General features: G+C 54.0%; 1 pseudogene; it reads right to left on the reverse strand.

Annotated features, from left to right (window-relative positions):
- Positions 1 to 5,892: 5,892 nt before the first annotated feature.
- On the reverse strand, positions 5,893 to 7,021 carry LOC119314285 (annotated as a pseudogene).
- Between the last annotated feature and the right edge of the window lie 699 nt (positions 7,022 to 7,720).

Raw genomic sequence — 7,720 nt, forward strand, 5'->3', positions numbered from 1 at the left:
AAGACCACCACGGACTTGCCCTTAATCAGATCCATGTTGGAGTTCAGTTTGATCGCCAGCAGCGACTCCAGGTAGCTTTGCAAGAAGCGAACCGAAACTTCCAGTGGTGGGGCTGGTTTTTGATGTGTTATCTCATTCCGGACAAACCAGCTACGCCAAAGGGTCATAAGCATCATGCTTCGCTCAATTTCACTTAATGGTGATAGGGCAATTAGTAGCCACTCCTTCCCACTATTTATCAGATTTGCAATACTGGGTAACCTCCATACCTTGGCCATCTCTAGATACAAGTCTCGCCCAAACTGACAACGCACAAAGGGGTGAAAATTATCTTCCTCTTCAACACCACAAACTGGACATGTGCTAGATACTTCTAGTCCAATTTTATGCTTGTTCCGCCAAGTGGGAAGCCCATCAGTCGCTACTCGCCAAGCAAAGTTCTTGATAGTAGGAGGCATCACATTTTTCCATATGTAAGACCAGCAAGCTCTACTCCCGTCTGGAGAAGAGCTAGATGAGGACGCCCTCTCTCAATGTGCTTCATCAAACGCCAGCATATAAGCACTTTTTACTGTGAACACTCCCAGCTTATTGGGCCCCCATGCAATAACATCTTCAGCCTGCCTCGGAGAAGCTCTAATCTTTAGAATTTCATCAACGTCCGCGGCAAGGAAGTGCTGCGACAGTAACTGCACCTTCCAGGATCCATTCTCATTCAGGAAATCGGAGACATAGCGCACACGACATCTGCCTTGCAATGAGATGGGTTTATACGAGAAAGGCCTAGGGATCCAGTTGTCACGCCAAACTCGTATGCTCCTGCCATAGGAGGATTCGTTAGAGCATCTCCAACAGCCGCGCAACGCGCCGCGCGCAAAAAAGACATTTACCGCGCGCCGTTCGCCTGGTTTGGCACGGCCGGCAGCGGTGGCTCTAGCAGACGCGTCAAAATTGAGAGCACGCGCGTAGCTCCAGCGGCCGCGCTAAAATGCAGCGCACACTAAACAATGCGTACATTTTTCTTAATAAAATTCATAGATAGAAAAAACGATACATAGATATTTTACATAGTTCTATAGCATAGATAGATAAAAATTATTTAGATAGTGCAAGGATATAGATAAAAACTACTAGTGCAGCTACAGCCTACTCCCAGTCGCCGTCGTCATCGTCATCGTCGCCATCCTCGCTGGTCTGATCCGAGATATCGAGCAACATGTCTTCCCAACGATCATCATCAGATGTAAAGATCGTCTCACCACCATTCTCAATGAAATCACACTGGGATAGCGTCAGGGCCTTCCGCCGATGCATGTCCAACCGCTCAGCGCGGCGCCTTTGCGTCTCCTCCTCGCGGCGCCTTGCCCGGTAGGCTTGCTCATAGGAGACGTCCTCAGGGTGTTGTTGGCGCCACTCCGCCATGACCCGCTCGTCCTCATGGGCGACGAGGAGGCGGTTCTGCCGCTCAGCGTGATACGCACGATCTTGTGCCATGCGAAGACGAGGCGGCGGGGCGACGTCCAGCGCCTGCTGCAGCGTGTGGACATCGTGGAAGTTCATCTGCCGGCGCGGCCTGCCTAGGCGCCACGCCGCAGCGTCGTACGCGCGGCCGGCCTCGTCTCGAAGGTGCCGAGGCCGAGCCGGAGTTGGCCAGACCGTATCTCCGAGTAGAACCCGCCGTTGGGGCACTTGCGGACGCCGCGGTAGCCCGACACTCCTCGGCAGCGCGGCGGCATGGTAGCGGGGCGCTGGAGCGGTGGCGCGGGTGGCAGCGGAAGCAACCGAGGAAGCGGTGGAGGGGCGTGTGGCAACGGAAAAGGAAGAGAAGCGTGTGGAATAGACGTGTGGCGCGCGCGCCGCATTTTATAGGCGCGCCGGAAGCGGTGCGCTAAAAAAAGCGCGCGACCTGTCACCTTTTCCCGCGCGCGTGCAAACCGTTCTCGCGCGCGCGATTTTCACGCCACCGCTGAAGCGCGCCGAAACGTCCCGCGCGCCCAAAAGACTCGGTTTACCCCGCGCGCTTTTTACCGCGGCAGTTGGAGATGCTCTTACCACCTCCAAAAGGGGATCATATACATGAGATGAAAATTAAACTAAAACTAAACCCAGCCAAACCCACGGCCAAGGCCAGGGGCAGCGGCGTGCACTCGGTCGGCACTAGCATCGCACCTCGATCCGACCACCAGCCCCCAGCCGGCCCGACGGTTGCGTACGTGATTCCACGCCCCGGCGCAACTCACCAGGTCCCGGACGGTGGCCATCATCCATGGCCGATTCATGCGCGTTAACACCACGACGGGATAAGCTAGGCAGGCGCGGGTGATGGCCCTGCCACGCCACAGCAGATGGACGGCGATGGATGGACGCGGCGCGTGCGTGCGCCTACATCCCGGTCACCCTCGCGCGCGCCTCGCTTCCTAGTCGAGGGGCCTACGCCTACACGGCCGCGCGCTTCGCTAGTTTCGCTCTCTTCTCTCCCGCTTCGGCCGGTGAAAACGCTGGACCAGTCGGTGCTGCGGTGGATTGCTTTCCTCGAGACGGGCAGACGAGTGGCCTTACACTAGCCCACTACAGTTTTTTTAGGGATGCTAGCCCACTACAAGCTGCCACATAAGTTCCGTATACACCTATTACCTTTTTTTTTTGGCATGGTATACACCCATTACCAGGTGTAGCATTTTGGCTCTAGACGGGTAACCTACGGTTGACGCCGGAGGCAAAGTTTATACGGCACGTACTACGTATTTCTCCACCGGCTTTACCATACAATATAGTCTGGGTGGACTTGCGTGCGTGATCACATTCGCCGGCGACCATAATGTGGCAGCATGACGATGACGAGATAGCGCGTGCATGCAGAAGATGCAGGTGCCGCCGTCTGAGCAAAGCAGTACGTAAGAACTCCGTTCCATGCAATGTGCAAACCCGGTAGAAATGGAGCAGGCGCCTGAAGTCCATTCAGTGCGTCCGCTGCCCGGCGGAGCACGGCTCCCGTCCCATCCTTCGTCTCTCGACTGAACTAGACGATGAAACACACAAACCGTGCCGATCCGGCCACCAACTAGAGGTACTGAACCTACGGACGATGGGACTCCCGTGTCGCCGTCGCCGATCTTCCGCCAGGAACGTTACCAACCGGTCAGGTCATCACGCCCTCGGAACCACCGGGACAAGAATGTGTTCATACTGCTAGGCTGCCTCACAGGCACGCCTGACACGACCATTTACCCCGGCGTATCTGGATACAAAACAGCGTGCACTTCTGTACCACAGCTCGACCCGTCGCGCGCGGTTGCTCTCGTGCATACTGTACGTACAAAGGTGGTGGTGGTACGTGCTCGCTATCTATCTATCTATCTAACGGGCCCCTTGGCGCTTTGGCACTGAGAGCAACGGAGCCACGGGGGGCACGCAAGCGCAACGCGGCAACGGATGTCCATCGAAAGCCACCATCGTCGATCCGTATCATCGTCATGATCGCTCATCACCGGCAAATATTCCTTGCAAAAGCTTCGCCATTGGTGGCCGTCACTGTTCACTCGCTGGTCCCATGGACGGGACGGGAAGCCGATCCTCCTCTGCCTTGATTCGCGGTTGACTGACTTAGTGCCAGTGGCGGCCACGCGTGGGCGAGGTGAGATGCCAAGCAAACACGGTGCACTGCATCAAGTTGGAGCCGGGCACGTACTACGTGCCGCCAAAGAAAGGAAAAGCCGAGGAGGAAGAGGCTCCGGAGGGCCGGGCGGCTGCCCCCGGTTCGGGCGAATCGGCCGCCAAATCTCCGGGGAAAATAAAGTCAAGCCCAGCCCGCGTCTGGAAAACGCTCTCGCGATATGCCATGATAACTTGATAAGGGACACCGAGACAATGGCGGGCTGCGCGAGGATGCATTTTCATTTTCCCGGCCGTCGTACGGAGGGGAGATGGATGACGCTACTGACTAACTAGTGATTGTGGGGGGATACTGCACCAGCAGTGGCTTTCGGTGGAGCTGGGGACGCTTTGCTTGCACGGCCGCCGGCCTGACCAACCGACATACCACTCATGGAAGCTTCTACGGCCGATGCATGTGTTTCTTTCTGTGGGAATTCTTTTTTTTCGACAAAATTTCAATCTATTCATTTTCAATCATGACAGTAAAAACAACAAAAGAGTAATACAAATTATAACCATGTTCGTGGACAATCTAGCGACGATTACAAGCACTGGAGTGAGCCGAAGGCGCCCCGCCGTCATCGCCTCTCCCTCACGGGAGCCAGGCAACAAACATTATTGTAGTAGGCAATCGGAAAGTCGTCGTGCTAAGGCCCGTAGGACCAACGCATCAAAGCAGCAACCGTCGCTGATGAGAAAAGTCGTATATCAGAAGGATCAAACCTGTAAACACTCAAACGAAGACCAGATCAAAACAGATCCACCGAAAACCAGCACCACCGACCGAATCCCGCGAGATCCAACGAAGACACACCTCCACACGCCCTCCGACGATACCAGACGCATCATCGGGACATGGATAGAACGCGGGAGACATTATTCCTACCAAAGGACACCGTCGTCACCATACAACCCCAACGAAAATGTTGAATCTAACAAGAACGAGAATGGAGTACCTCCCGCCAACGGGGGCCGAGATCCTCCTCACCTCCATGGCCAAGTGGCCATTAGATATGGGGCAGACCGGTGGCGGCATCGATGGGAGGAGAAGGGACTTTTCTTATGGAGGAGAAAAGAGATGATAGTAACGCGTGACCTCTTTCTTCAGAAGTCCTATTCGTGCGTAAGACTTGTACGAAAGAATAGCATCACTGTTGGGGAAATACCCTTCCATTCCTGGTGTATAAACACCTCATATGGGAAAAATTAATAATAATAAAATCAAAAAGTCAGGAATTTTTTTTTACAATAAACATGTCTTTCTTTTCGAAATGGTGGACACCACACCAGGATCCTTCCGCGACCCACGTACCCCCGCCCCCTATCGACGTCCATGGTAGACACCACACCCGGCAGGTGTTCGGTCAAATAGCATCGAGCTTATTTTCGAAATTCATGTCGTTTTTTAGAGTAAGAAGGATTGCGGGGTACTCGGTGGAGGAGGATGGGTTGTTATGCGATGCGTGGTTGGCCATATCTACGGACTTTATAGGCAGGAGCGGAAGAGGGTTTTTTGGTAGCGCGTGCATGGTTTGTTTCATGCGCGAAAGCACACTGCGTCCTATAACATGCACATCATCTATGCATGCAATGTCAAGTCCTTAGCGTATTGATAGTACACCATCGAGAACTCCATCATGAAGTATTATGGAGGCAATGTGGCCATTGCGCATGGCAACCATGAAGATCATAATTTCTGCCTCTTCTTAATGTACATGTTGATTGATTCACTCCTTCACTCATTAATTGTTGCTCTACACGCCTAGCCTGCACGAGCTGTCATAATGTAGTAGAGGTCACACGGCAGACCATTCATGCACATACATTGTTGGATGAAGCTCAAGATGCAGTATGTGTGGGATAACATAATCAATTCATCAAAAACTTATTGAACATCCGGTTAATCTCGTTGAGTTGAACTATTGTTGTAGTAGACATATTTGCATGCTATTTATGGATGATTTTGTCTATTTTCTATCCAAATTTTGATGAATTTGGTCATGTTTGATGAAAATCGTCTAATTAAGTAAAATCCGGTTTACGCTACAGTTGGATGGTTGGCTCGTGCATCTCTGTCGATGGATTGGTTTTCTCTGCTGTAGACAAAAAATTCAGTGGTTGACTTGGACAGCAGGCGGGTTACACGTTCCACCGTGCAGAAATTGACTACCTACCCATTGATTGGGTTTCTTCTTCTCCCAGATCCAATAGAAGTTTCCAATGAGTCATTGCCAACTGTTTTAGCGGGAATGATCGAAAGAAGCGAGGGTTTGGAGATCAGCGTTGAAGATGTCCTAACTTCCCCTTTAATGTTATCTTACAACATAAATCATTTTAATCCTAGAAAACACATATACAAAAGCCTACTGGTTTCATCAGGCCACCTGATATCGATCAATACAAAAAAAGACCAATCAAATGTTGGCCTGTGCTATACCTGCTCTCACCGGTAACTGACTATTCAGTAATCACCTACTGACTGCCTCTCATGCACCTCCGTATCTGGTATCTCTCTCTATGTACGTGTACATGTACATGTGTGACTGCTTTCTCCGGCAGGCAGATGTACTACCGCCGCTTGCGCACTCGGTGCTCAACAAACGAAAGCCGGCGGGCCGGGGCTCGATGATCGATGTGGGTCGATCAGGACGTGATTTTTGCGCGGGTGCACGGGGCGAACGAGTAGGCCTGCTACTGGTAGCCGCCGGCGTGCACGCGGTGCGACGAGGAGTGCGAGTGCGCCGTCTCCTGGTCGACGAGCGCGCGCAGGCGGAGGAACTCGTCGACGGAGCAGGGCAGCCAGAGCGGGCCGGCCGAGCTGTAGCCGTACGTGTCCCGGGCCGCCTCCAGCAGCCGCTGGAAGAGCGGGTGGTAGAGGTAGGCGATGGGGATGACGAACCGCCGGAACCCGTCGCCCTGCTGCTCCGCCTGGCCGACCCGGACGGCCAGCCACCCCTTCTTCACCTTCCCCCTCTTCTCCGCCTGGTCCCCTTGCATGATGGTGGTAGCTCCCTCGCCGGCGGTCCAACCGCTATCGCCCTCTCGCCGTCGCTGCCGCTGCTGGTGGTGGTGCTAAGAGGTCACTGCTCTATAGCAGGTAGCTAGAGCCAAGGAGTGAGGTGTGGTTCGGTGTGGTTCGCGGCACTCGCGGTGGTTTTTATAGGAGTTGCACGGCCCGTGCGGGCCGGGAGGAGATTGGCCGCCGGTGCGTGGCGCACCCGTGCGCTGCCTGTACGTACGCCGTCCTTTGATACGGAGCTCGGCCTCTGGTGTGTCGGGCGGGCGATGGATCGTGTGCGTGGCTGACACGGCGGCCCGTCGGAATAATCGGGTTACGGCGTCGGGGTCGCTGGCCGTACAGGCCGGCCGTCGCGTGCGCGTCAGGCCTCAGTTGCGGTGAGGGGGATGGGTAGGTCGGCGGCGGAGCCATGCGCGCTAGTGGAAGGTGCGATGTGGTTTGGACGGACAGAGAGATGGCGACGGAGAAGGAGGGGCACGCTGTCGCCGGGCCGGACCGACGGGGTGGTGCACAGGTCGTACGTACGTCGTCCTTTGGTCGTGGCGCGGCTGGCCCACGACGGCGGACTGGCCGTGTCAGGTGGAATTGTTTTCTTGAGCCGTGCGAGCTGGCGGATAGGCACGTTGCCGTGCTGTACGTGACTGCTGCCCCACGGCCGCAGGAGATGTTGATACATGGTGGCAATTAAATTGGTCGGGCTCTAGTCTGGCTTTGCTCATCGCCCAACTGTTGGATTGTAGCTGTTGGAGCCACCCTCTGGATTACGTTCCTGTTCGGGTTTGGGAACTAGGTTTAGGCAACATTTCTTTCTTTGTTGAGGTCCCAAACATGGTTCATCTCTCGTGGGCTGTATTTCATCTTGGGTTGCAGACAATTTTTATTTTTTTAGAAAAGGCGGATGATCCCTGGCCTCTGCATTTGGGAGATGCATGCGATCATTTTATTAATTATTTTTAAGAACCTTACAAAGTAGAACAGTAATATGCTTGAATCCGTCATCTTTGACAACATCTGCCGCTATTCCTATCCAAACGAGGGTTGCAGACA

The sequence above is a fragment of the Triticum dicoccoides genome, chromosome 6A (assembly GCF_002162155.2).
Source record: "Triticum dicoccoides isolate Atlit2015 ecotype Zavitan chromosome 6A, WEW_v2.0, whole genome shotgun sequence".
Lineage (NCBI taxonomy): Eukaryota > Viridiplantae > Streptophyta > Magnoliopsida > Poales > Poaceae > Triticum > Triticum dicoccoides.